At 39.3% G+C, this 13,514-nt stretch overlaps 1 long non-coding RNA gene across 3 annotated transcripts in view; it reads right to left on the bottom strand.

Moving 5' to 3' along the window:
* Positions 1-13,514, bottom strand: part of LOC142831009 (uncharacterized) — a 330,790-nt gene that overhangs the window by 245,803 nt on the left and 71,473 nt on the right. For 2 of the 3 annotated variants that reach the window (XR_012906593.1, XR_012906594.1), the window contains exon 2: positions 3,040-3,135. The exons of the other annotated variant lie outside the window; for it this stretch is intronic. This is a non-coding gene — a long non-coding RNA (uncharacterized LOC142831009). The remainder of the gene's footprint in view (positions 1-3,039; positions 3,136-13,514) is intronic. 3 annotated transcript variants of the gene reach the window in all.

Below are 13,514 nucleotides of genomic sequence, written 5' to 3'. Positions count from 1 at the left end.
TATCCTCTACAGTCCAAGTCTTTGATGCGCTGCTTTGCTTGTATGTTTAATTTTTCTCTACCTAAAACACTCAAGAATTTTCTTCTTACTGTTATGTGCAAGGTTGTGATTTAAGAAAGCACTTAAGCACATGCTTAAATCCATCTTTATTTATGGCATAATGTAAGCACATGCCTAAATATAAGCATGAGTTAGGATCCCATTGAAGTTCACATACGTAAATCACACGATCAAATACTCTTCCCCAGAGAAGGTGCTTTCCACAGCTGGGGCTTAATATTCTCAGTTTTGAAATGCCAGGATCTATTTTCCCATCCAGATTTTAAGATACAGTAGAAACCCAAAAGATTACACTAGGGAAGGGAAGATTGGGCCTGTGGGGCAGAGTTATCCTGTGAGCAAGAGGGTGGTGGTTCAGAGATGAAGTCAGGTGAGTTTCATTGATCTTTGTTAAATCTAACTGGGACCACATTGTTTTTCAGGTTAAAATAGACAGAAAATTCAGAGGGGAGAAAAAAAAAGAAAAAAAAAAGTATGGGTAATGCCTACGGCCAGTCAGAAAATGTCCACGGAACACATTTTTTTTGATGAAATAGATCCAAAATGTTTCAGACTCTCCCTCCTCCCCATTTTCTGACCAGCTTGTGTTACTTTACCATTTAAAGCTATGTCAATGATACGAACTGCATTATGAGGATTTCACAGACATTTACTCTCAAAGTCATTCCTTTCTGTCAAGTTTTTTCCCCTCCAGAGAGGTAAGAACAGAAGAGACCATTCCAATAATCCAGTTTCATCTTCTTCTGGCTCTAGAATCTCATCTACTAGTTCCTTAGATTGAATATTTTTCTAAAAGATGTATTCTTGAATTCAATTATAAATGTGTTTATATTCAATGCAGGACTGAAACAGTGGAGAAATTCCTAATCTGTTCTGATGGCTATTAGCCTCACTGTTAAAACTGGTATTTTGTTTAATTATACAAATAAAATGCCAATTATTTAATAGGTTTGGGACCAAATTTCAATATAATTTTTAATCAGAAAAATCCATCAGTTACATAGCAGATTGTCCAGTTCTAGTGAGTTAATATACTAACATATGCTTCTGTAAGTGTCCCTCTCACTGGATTACAGAGGAAATATTGCATTCTAATGGCACAGTAGAGGTGTAGTAATTTAAAGTGATAAGTGTGGTAGTTTCAGATTCTTGTGGTATCAATTTTGATGTCTCATCAGGCTCATCAGAACCTTCCTTTTAAGCTGAACTCTATATCAATTTCAAGCAAGATTTTTCATGTTAAAATTAAGAACCAAAACAAAAACCATGTTCATATTTTGATGAATAATTTATATGAAAGACAACCCCAAAAAAATAAGTGAAGGGAGATACTGTTTCTTTTATCAGTGACAAATGGAATCGAATAAATCTATAAAATCATTATTTTAGAATAGGTGTTGGGTAGCTAAGAGATGCATCTTTTTACATTTAGGGTCTGCACACATGCATGTGAATGCTTGCCCACTACTCTAGTTTACAATTTTCAAATAATCAATGTATGGTAAGAGAAACAAGAAGAAATTGCTTAATAGCCAAGCCCTGCTTCAGTGGCTTAAGGAAACAGTCTTTTTTTCCTCAGAAACTGTCTGAAAAAGCGATCTATTGATTGTGGGCACAAAATTGCAGGTGGTATAAAAAATGAAAGGTGGGCCAGGTATTCAACTGGTGTCAGTATAGTTATACTGAATGTAGTGGACCCACACAGATTTACATCAGTAGAGTTCTGGACCACTGGGTTCAATCCCACACTGATCTGCAATTGCCACTACCATGACAGTTCTGCATGGAGGATTCCTTTTTATGTTCTTCTACCAGCACATAGGAAACACACCACACCCAACACAAGAGTTACAAAACGGAGGAGAGAACTAGGGACCAGGTCAGGGCTGTCCTCCATGAGAACTCTGGAACCAGAATACAGTTATATTCCTGCTAACTTAAGTCATCCAGTGTGAGGCCAGAATCTGAAGAGGCAATATTTGGAGAGTACTTGAGCCCTGTTCTCACCCACAGCATCAGGTAGACTGATTTTCCCAGCTATGAAGCAAGCTACAGAAGACTTCTCCCTAGCAGTGAAGTCAGGCCATTCTTTAATCACCCAGCACATCACATTCCAGCCAGAGACCACAGGATGTCTTCATTACTGTCAGCAAAAGCCGCAAGAGCACCCATTAATTTCCCTCTGCTCCCTTACAGCAGTCATCTAAGGCAGCCTCACAGATAATGGGGAAGGAGAAGCATGGTAGTTCAAGAGACATTGGGAGGGGAAAGAGATAGGAGAGTGGGTAAAGGATGAAATTAGTCAATTTTTCAGGGGTGGGGAAAGAGGAAGAGGGAAACATTTTACATTGTGTGTCACCAGCTGTGGCAGAACATTTAAGGCAGGCTCTCAGCCGAATGTTGGCAACATAGCTCTGCTCAGTGGAGCTACAGTCAGAGCTCCATTTGTAGGGAAAAGCCAAGGAGCTCTAAAATAAGTAACCAAGAAAGCTTCCTTTAGCAATTCTACTGGGCATTGTTCTCTGACTGAAGCAAAGGAATGAATCATTCAGCAGCCTTGTGTTGTTTAATCTCTTTGAAAATCTGAACTAGGTATGTATCCCTATCAGTTAGGGAATGTAAACTCTGATCATGAAGAGAATAGTTTTATGTCGATGGGCCACTGTAAAATGGCAGTATACTTAGGCATTCAAGGTGAACAATATACATGCAATAGGCTTCAATGAATGCAGATAGTGAAGCTTAGATTCATTTCAGAGGCATATTTTGACACACATTTAGAATATGGGAATGATGCAAAAAGGTGCACCCAATTGGGGTCAAACCTTATTCAAACCCAGAATTTAGTATGATTGGAGATTAGCACACAAACAGTATCCATGTACCTAAAAATAACTTAAAACAGGCAGATCACATAAAATAGAACCATCCCTGATAAAAAATGGTAAAGAGGCTTGAAATAAGTAGTTGATCACCTACCTAATGAGCGAGACCTGCATCTGTCTGGAAATCATAGAATCATACACATCCGTCCCTCTTATTTGCAATTCAGTTGCATGTGGATAGGAAGGTTCACTGGGAATACAAGTAATGGTCAATAAAGAGCAATTAGAAGAACAGCAGAACAGATTCAACTTCAGTCACAAAATAATGTCTCAGTCCATAATGAGCTCAGTTCAGGGAATCAAACCCATCTGAGCCTGAGGGGTCTAGAAGAAGTCCAAATAAATCACAATGACTCCAGTGAAAATTGTGCCAACTATTGCTTCAGTTTTATTAAAAAGCCATTATATCTTGATACTTTTTTCCTAAATATTTTCAATAATGGTACTAAAAAAAGTTTTACTGAAGAAAACTACCATTGCAAAACACTGCTGAAGACTTCAATAGTACAACAGAAAGACAGCTGCAACAGAACAAGTCAGCAGGGAAACCAAAATTGCCTTTTTTAATTGCCAACTGGGATATTAAAGACAGGCCATTTGAACAGATCCATGTTTTTTCTCTAAGTTTTTTGGGGAACAACCCATCTGATATAACCTACTGAATACCCATCTGTCTTTTTCAGGAGGAACAATGTGCTATTGAACCCTGCCAAGTGCATTATTCAGTGTAATGAGCATATATGACATAGAAGATATGGAGAAGATTGGCTGTCAAAAAAGCAGATAACGAATCTTATTCTGAGCTATTGCTGATAAATCTGGATATTCTTCATAACCTTTGCTGCTTCATACATTGCAGCTTCTACTCTCAGTTAAACCTCATTTTAATAGTGTTCCCGAGGGCTTTTTTGACCATGAATGCTAGAACTAAATTGCTGCATAGGTATGTGCACTTGTGGTAATGTTTTGATTCTTTTTTGTTCTTGGCCATTTATAAACATCCATACAGTTGAGAGGCGAGAAATGGGACAAAAATATCAATGTAACATTATTTGTCCAATTTCCTGTTCAAAACCCTGATAAAGACAATGGACAGTGCTCACAAACATGGAAGTAAATTGATTATTTGACTTAGAGGGTGAAAATACCAAAAAATGAAAAATATTACTAATATAGATATTGTAAATTCTGAAGGAGACATTGAGCCAAACAAATGGATAACTCCCTCAGACATCATGAATAGTCTTTATGGGGACACAAATCTAGCAAGAGTCTCAAAAGCTCTTAATTCCTATTGGGAAAGAATTTAACTCAGAATGACCTGGATCTTCCTCCCCATCCCGATCTGCACTGGAGGGAGCCTCTATGTATGGCTCTCCTCCCTCCCACTGTCAAAGCAGTTTCAGCCACCTCCACGGCACTACCTCTCTGGTGACCCCTCAAGCCCTGCATAGGATAAATTAGAAATAAGATTTTTGTGCTTAACTCCACCAAGGACCTGAGGAATACCCCAGCTAGGACCAATGCTTGATAGCCTTCCTCCAACTCCATGCCAGTATGCTAGGGGACCCAGAGGTCTCTGATCAGGTGGCCCTGGCCTCTCCTGGAATCTATTTAACCCTGAGGATCCACAAGTAGGGAGTTGTACTACTTCCTTTCCCATTTCTATGGGAGAAGATAGCCTTGGCCACTAGTAGTGGAGAAATTTCAAGATTGTGTCAGTTGTGCTAATTTGCAAAGGAAAGAATGCAGGTTGTGTTACATAGACAAGTGTTCTACCCCACCACCATATATCCAAATACAATGGCATGTTACCATGACCTCCCCTCCAACTCTAAATTCAGGCAAAATGTTTCTTGCTAAATCTTTGGGTTAGCAAAGTTTTCATCACTGTGGTAGGTTAGAATGCTAGAACTAAAATACGGTAGTCATGATTAATTCCTAACATCTAGGTCAAAACTCTCCTTTCAGAGCCACACAACAAGTCTCAGTACACCCACTTTTATATTCTATTATCCATACTTGGCACTTCAGAATAATAATTAACAGCAGTCAGAACAGAATTTGGCTCCAAAGGTTCACACTGAACTACAGACAACTGGTTATATACCATCATGCTTGCATGCTATTGAAGTTATGTACACAGCATAACAGGAAGGTGGCAATGCACCTAGCAGTGCTGAGATCAGAATACAATCCAATACAGACATACCAAAGGAGCAGAAAGGAGGATTTCTTAGTCAACTCTGATCACATGAAGTAATACTTACAGATGCCCTCAGAGTTTGGACACTGTGGAGTATTTAAATATAAGATAGTTACATAATTACAGCTTATCATAAATCTCTGCATCCTCATGACAAACAAAAATGGTCATTCCTCTCCACAATCTATTTTTAAAATAAAATCCACTTGCTACTTTCTTTCCCCGGTAGACTATAGCACTTAGGTGAGGGTCTGTCAGAGACAAGAATGAGTTGGGCTATTAGTCACTGAAACTATTCTGAATCTATTGATTCACATGAATTTGGAGCTATTATAAACAACTGAATAGTTTGCTCATCCCTTATTTAAATGCCCTCTTCTGTTCCCAAGAGGAGACCTCACTCATGTTTGTCTGACATTGCTTAGTTTTTATACTCTGAAAAGGAAAAAACCCTCAGAAATGTACTTTATCATCCAGAGTCTTTAATTAAGCAGTGACTCAGAAAAACCTCTGAAACACTTTGCTTAACTTTAAGGATGCAAATCATCCCAATTGACTTCAATGGACCTTTGCAGATTTACACCACCTAAGGATCTATCCAAAATACTTTTAGATAATACAGTCAGTTTTGTTAAGTGAGGGTGAGATGAATGAACTGCAGCGAAGCTATAACAAACAGGAGACAGACCCAATCTACTGACTTCAGATCTGGAGCCAGACTCCATCTACTCTGCATTAAAAAGGTGTTTAAGTTGTATGTAGTTTTCCCCGGAATCATATATAACTTGAGCTGTTCACACCTACTGGTCCATTGATTTCAGAAGGACATCTAGATTGCTCAGTACATCTGAAAACACTCATACCCAACCTGTCCCATGTTGAGTACCGAAGAACTGAGTCATCCAAAATCAGTGGCCATTTTTTAAAAATTTTGTCCATTTGATAGGGTGGGACAGTACAGTTTTCTACAATGGATCTCATCATAGGTGTACATGATCATAAGTGGTCTTCCAAAGCATGGGGGGAAATTAGAATCTCTATGCTCCCAATTTAAGACATGATTTTGAGAAATTAATGAAAAATACGCTGAAAAATAAAGAAATAGATCCAAATTAAAGAGAGGACACTTTGATAAAACACTGAAGACGACACGGTGAGAGTTAAACTTAAAGACATGATATTCATATAGATCCCTTTTTGGTGAATAATCAATAAAAAGCAAAGAACCCAGGTCTCCACATTTGTTCTGGGATCAAGACAAGTCAAGTCATTTGAGTATTTCAAGTAATGCTAAACAAAACAAGAAATTGGATTTGGGGGGCCCATGCCGTGGAGCTAAAATTGGCAGGCTAAATGTTCCTACTTTGGCTGGAACCAGGGAGCTTGGGTCTGAGTCCAGCTGAGAAAGTCTACACTTGAGTCTTAGTCTATTTACCTGTACACTCATACTCACTACTATAGGGTTGGGTGGCTCATTTGTGACAGCATAAATGTAGCCAGGGTTATTTGAGTGTAGCCATTTTGCTTGCGAAGATAAGAACGGAAAATTCTGAACCACTACATTACTGTGGCACGTATTAATAGGAAACCATGTCCGTTTTCTGAGGCTAGTAAGTAGCTCTTTCCTCCCCAGTGCCCTCCAACAGGGGATTCTGTTTTTCATGTTGTTTGAAAACAGCAACTACTAAACTTCTCAACTACTCAAATTAAATTAAAGTATTGGTCCTTTGAAGTGCCCAGCTAAGATTTCAGTAGGTTTTTTGCCTTTTGTGGGTAGAGTGTTAGCATTTCAGGGACTCAATCTTGAATTCCCAAAGTTTAGGAGGAATTAAAAAAAATGAAGATCTGTCCCTAAGAAAATTTTTAGACAATGTCTCTGGTATTTCTAGGATGCAAGAGGGGATCTCCTGCTTGATTGAGACATATCATGAGGAATGTAGCATACAAGATAATAATGGCATAATGATTGCACATATCTTTCACCCAAGAATCTCAAATCCAGGCAATACATCATACCCAACAATAGATTAATAAAGTAGGTCAGTCAGATGCCCACAGTTTTGAAGCAAGTCAGTAGCAAAAACCAAAAATCACTTTTTTTTTAGCAGCTGGACACACCACCATCATATTGATGTTACATTCAAGATTATAGTCTGAAATCTCCTCTTTCCCATTCCTATTGTCTTTGCCTGTTGAGACCAGAGATTTACTATATGAGCCATGTTGAGGTATTTTCATACTAGAAAGCTATCAAAAGAACCATGTCATTATTCTCATAGGACTTACAATGGTATCATATACTCATTCTCTACTGTTCAAAAAAATCCTGTATAAAATATTTTAGTCTGACTTCAGCCATAGAATACCACTCTGAAATAGCTAGTAGACTTCCTTTGAAAGAAAGTTATTTATGGAAGATTATGCTAGTGCCCACATTGCTAATTATCAACTTTTCCCATGCTAAATCCAAGTCAGTCAGACCCATTCTGAATTACAGAAAGTGTAAATGTGACTTAGGAGCAAATGCCAGCAATGCCCCACTGCAATGTATAGTGGCCAAACTGGACAATCTTTACAGGAAAGAATTAATGGACACATCAGATATCCAAAAAGGCAATACACAAAAACCTGTTGGAGAACACTTGAATCTTCCTAGACACGCATTAATGGATCTCCAAGTCACTGTTTTGTTTTAGACCAATTCCACAAGCCAAATACACAGAGAAGGATTGGAACTTAACTTCATTCACACGTTTAATTCTTATGCAAATGGTCTGAACCTGGATATAAGATGGCTTGCACACTATCTTCCATCTTTTAATGACTTAACCAACCATCCAAATAACGGAGGTGCTAATGGTTCTTAACAGCCTCTTGTAACTATTTGAACTGTCTGTTTCTCCCCTCCCCCCCCCCTTTCCCTTATTTATTCTTGGGTCTGGACTTGTTATACTCCGGTCATCTGAAGTGGGTTATGCCCACAAAAGCTCATGATACCATCTACATGTTTTGTTAGTCTTTAAGGTGTTACTAGACTATGTGTTGTTTTTTAAATTATTCTCAAACTGAGTGTATGTATGTGTGGTGGGAGAATTTTAACCTCCTTTTTCAACGAGACTGTGTTAACTGGTGGGGTGGCTTAGAATAAACTGCTTATTTACTGTACTGTACAGATTTCTCTGCCACGTTTCGGGGAATAAGGGATGGAAAGTCAACACATGCCAAGCTGCATTCCTTTGGAAGAATCCTCTTATTGCCCACTCTTCCCCAGCCCCTCCAGGAACGTTCCACAACTACTTCTCATATCCCTTCCCACTACAATTACAACATAATGGAAATTCAAACAGTACTTTCCCCTCCAACAATCTAGAAATCTGGTGCATTTTTTAAAAAGTCTATGAGTATAACTTTGAGAATGGGGGCAGAAGGGAGAGGAGAAGCCAGCCATGTTGCTGGTTTTAAGATTTATATATTATGACAAGGATTGTAATGGCAGCAGGAAGTGACACGTGGTTTAGACCATGCTCATGACAAAAATATACTATACCCTTATAATAGGTTTTAATGTGAATCCATCCACATCCAGTTATGCGACTTAACCCTTTGCTTTATATCTGCAATCTGGTATTTCTGGAGAAAATAAAGTACCGTAGAATAAAAAAAAAAGTGAAGGTTTTAAATGGAAAATAGCATTTCAAAGACAAAATTAAAATTGACATCAAAATAATTGAATTCATAAGTAGACTGGCCTGGCAGGGGGCGTGGAGGGAGGGACTAACTAGGGTTCTAATGATCTGTATTATTTTGTTTTATTAGCACGAACTATATTAAACCATTATTTAGACAGAATATTTGATATCTACATCTGCTAAATTGTGTATTTAAAGCTTTTTCTTTGGGTTCTCTATAAGCTACTGAGTAGATAAAACAGAGCACTAATCATTGGCCAGGTACAGTAGATAATATATTTACAGAGCAGTCCAAAGTTTTTGTCTGCAGCATGGCATAGACAGAACTGTCCCTAATTAATTACAGATTATGAGTTTAACATCCGGTATTAGTGAAATTTGCTTATGTAAAGGCCTGCAGAACTGGACGCTAAACTACAAGAAAAAGTGAAATTTATTCTCATACAAAATCATATTTATGGTCTAGATCTATAGTATCAAAAGAACAGTTTTTTCTAAGCTTCAAGGTTAAAGCTTACAAAAACTTAAGTCACCTGGTTCTCCTTCACTACATAACTGCAATAGAAGTCCAAGGTTCTTTATTCTGTACTGGAATTCTCTCTAGAAATACTTGCCTATGGCTTCAATCCAGCCAGCTGCTACAGATGCGAAGGCCCCTACACCCATATGCAACTCCTTTGAAGTCAGTGAAGCACTACATGACCACAGATTTCTCTGCATGGAACCAATGCTTGAATTGGGTGTAGGTAATTACGCTGCTGCAATTATTGTAGTACATGTGCCTCAAAGTATAGATCTATCTGCTTATGTGGTCCCAATTACTATATGAGAACAATTCCCAATCCATGGATTTTTATCACTCAGATTCTCCCTTCACTTTCAGATTCAAATTGATTTCCTGAGTTAGAGTAAAGCTATGGAAGTACGCAAGATGGCTTCTGGTTTTTGTCTTAAAGGCAGTCAGGCCTGTTCATTCTCCACCCCTTTGGCTAAGAACTACACAGCTCAAGGGACAACCTCTGAGAATACATTGTGTCCAGCTTCCACTGGAGCATTCTATTATGGGAGAATCTTACTGCTCTCGGGAGCACCTAAATAACATTGTTAATAAATACTGCCTTACTGCTGTAGAGTAATTTTAATCCAGGATGGTTATAAAAATGCTCTTCAGGGTGCATGGATTGGTATCTCTTCACCCTCCAATGGGCTGGAACACACCCACGTCACTGTAGGAAGAATCCATTTTCCTTCAGTTAAAAAAAAAGGAGCAGAGAGGAGGGGAAGGGAAGAAGTGCTTATCCTGGTAGCAAGGCAATTGTAAGTTAGAAGCTGACTGTCCGTGCTCTGTCTTGAAATGAATGCCAGGGGATCTGTAATGACCATACACTCAGAACCTCAATCTCGACTTGGCTAGACAATGGACATGTTGGCACTCCATCTTAGTATTCCACACTTAATAGTTTCACGGGTACTTTGTCCTGCCTGCCTACAAGCTATTTGTCTATTTTAGCCATCTGTTGTCTCTTATCGTACATCAATGGCGTGTCTAGAAGGAGGATTTAATCTACAAAGTGGATGAACTCAAGAAGTGCAAACACTTGTGTACACTTAATGCAATTCATTGTAGCGCAGACTCCACATTTATCAAATACTCTGCAATCCTCTTTGAAAGTAAAACTAAATTCTGCTGTGAAACAACTTAATCTGGTCTGTGATTCATGGGTGCTCATTGCTGCTGTGTGTTGCTTTGGTAGTGTTCCAACTGTCCCACATAGCTTTGCAGCTGTTACTGAACAGTCTGTTTAAAATCTGTGCCTCCTCTCCCTGTCCACACTCTCAGGTCATGTTGATCAACCCCTTGTTTAAGCTAGTGCACATAAAATGCACAAGTACAGCTGGGGAATACCATGTATGTAAAGCCATCAATAACCTCCTGAGAACTGTTAAGCTGTATTACTTGGGCCCACAATACCCATACCATGATACCATCTGTAAGGCTTGTCCATAGGCAGTGGGTGAAGCTGCTGCATGGGGAGATGAGCTCCATAGCTTCTGGACCCATCCATACTTCACCCTCCTCTGAGCAGGTACGAGCTTGGCGTGCCAGCAGCTGGGCGGGGGGCAGGTTTCCTTCCCGTTCCTTCCCTATCGTTCTCCTATATAATGGGTGCGCATTATACACAGGTGTTCGGTTTTTTCATGATTTTTAAGAGTCTAAACTCAGGGTGCACACTATACGTAGGTGCACATTATACTCGAGATTTTCCAGTAGTAACATCCAGGAGCTGCCAGCTTGCACATGGTGATTGCTACCCACTCAATGGCTCTAGACAACTGCATATTGGTACATTGTTGCTGTAGGTCCATTTTTAGTTCAGCACATATCTCCAAAAAGATGGTTTCCCTCTCCTGAAATTCTCTTCCCACTGCTGGTCATTTGAGGTCTGCATAGCAACCATCTCTCATCAATCTGTGCTAGTTTCTCCAACCCAGAGATGGCACTACATGTTGTGAATCTATTCCAGGAACAAATACTCTATCCATTTGGTATTTTTGTCATGTCTTCCAGTTGCACCAAAGATCCTGCTGCTGCTATAATTACTGCCACATCTCAGAGGTGCTGTAGGAAAAGTCCCAAGCTATATTCCTCTGGCTAGCCCAAAGGAATGAGGGGTGGAATGACATGAATCACAGGATTTTAAAAACATTACTTAGGCTTGATTCTGTTCTCTCCCAATACACACACACACACACACACACACACACACACAAAATTACAGGATGAAAAGCAAAGAAGCAGGATAGCCACAGTCTGCAGCAAATTACATTGAGTGTACACAAATGATATGCATTGACAGATGGGATACTGTCCCATGCATATTTAATTACTGTTGCTTGTATAATAGATATCGCTGGATCCAAAAGAGGGGATTCTCAAATAGGAGGAGAAAGGCTACTCTGTTTAGCACTTGTGTGACTACTGCTGAAATCCGGAGCCCAGAATTCAAAGATGTTAGGAAATTAAAAATACAGAGAAGAATCATACAAATGAAAGAATTAAATGAAAATATTCCTTATACCGATAAGCTAAATAGACTCAAGGAGCCAAGTCTAACAACGGAAAGGTTAAGGGGTCACTTGATTATACTCTAAATATTCATTCCCCTTGTAGACATCTATAATTGGCTCTTCGAATGAGCAGAAAAAGTTTCAACATGTTTTTAATGGCTAGAAGTTGCGACTCAAACTAGAAATAAATCGTATATTCTTAAGCGAGATTAATCGGTGGAAAATTCAGTGGAACTATTTACCAAGCACTGTGGTGAATTCTCCATCACTGACACCTTAGAAACCAAGATTGGATTCTCCCCCCCGCCCAAGAGATACCTCCGGGAATTATTGTGAGCAAGTTGTATGGCCTGGCTTATATATGAAATCAGACTGCATCATCACAATGATCCCTTTTTGGCCTTGGAATCTACTGAATCTACGACATTTTAGAATAGCTTTGTTATATATATTCAGCATGCATAATAATTTGATAGTGTACATTGTATCCATGCATGAATTAACTTACTTCTGCCACACAGAAATGTGCAAACAGACTATAATTCTCTCAGACTGTTGCAATGCACTTGTGTGAGAGCACAAACTGCAAAAGAGACCAGAAATACCATGGAGCTACATGATGGTACATGAGCGAAGAATCTGATCTGCTGAACATTAGCCTCTTTTTGGTTCTTCCTCCCACCCTCATTTCATTTCTACTTCACAAGGGCCAGATTTAGAAAAGGTGTTTATGGGATGGTTCCCTAAAACGCTTTGCCTATCTCTTGTTGTTTAACGTTGCCATCTTCCATTCTCATCAGAATTTCAGAAAAATCAGTGCTGTCTTAATAGACAATGCATTTAAACCAAATACTTCATCTTCATATAACATTGAGTCAAGGGGTGGAAATCATTGCTGCTGGAGATTATTAGCTCAAATACTGCTGCAAGATGTTTTCAAATGACCAAATACTTACAGGACCACTAAGGACTCAATCCAGCAAGGTACCCGAGTGCTCTCAATTCTCATTGATTTCACTGGGAATTAAATGTTGATGTTGATGATTGGCTCTAAGATTCATGCTTATGCATGGCAATCTGATCAAATCGCACATGACAGTCTAGAGTGAGAGCACACAGGGTCAGAAAATATTTCCTTTACTTGTTTCTTCAAAAGGCAAAGTTTATCTTGGTGACAGGGTGGAGGCTCAGCAGAAGGCCCTTCGGAACACAGATACACATGGGTGCCGGAGTTGTTCTCATTCCCTTGCTGACAACCTGAATTGCTGAAAGCATTCCTCACCATCCATGAAGGAGATAGCATGTCTGAGCAATCTTTAGGGATGTCAGCCTCCAGACAGAGGTAGAAATTCATGACCAAATCACTTCTTTGCTTAGGCACACTGCTATTTTGATAAATTCGTTTCAGTTGCTTAGTAAAGGTTGGTGAGTGATTATCAGACAACTCGCTTAAGTTTCAGTGGCTTGTCATCATGCCCTCCATTGCCATAATTTCTGAATAAGCCAGGAAACAGGTGCACTGGGGAGGACATGGAGAAGGATCAAATGTAGGGGGAAGTCTCCCTTCCTTGCACAAATAGGGCTCCTACAAGAGAACTGCAAATG

Source organism: Pelodiscus sinensis, chromosome 11 (assembly GCF_049634645.1).
Source record: "Pelodiscus sinensis isolate JC-2024 chromosome 11, ASM4963464v1, whole genome shotgun sequence".
Taxonomy (NCBI): Eukaryota; Metazoa; Chordata; order Testudines; family Trionychidae; genus Pelodiscus; species Pelodiscus sinensis.
Note: the sequence above shows the minus strand (reverse complement) of the source record. Positions and strands in the feature narration are given on the sequence as shown.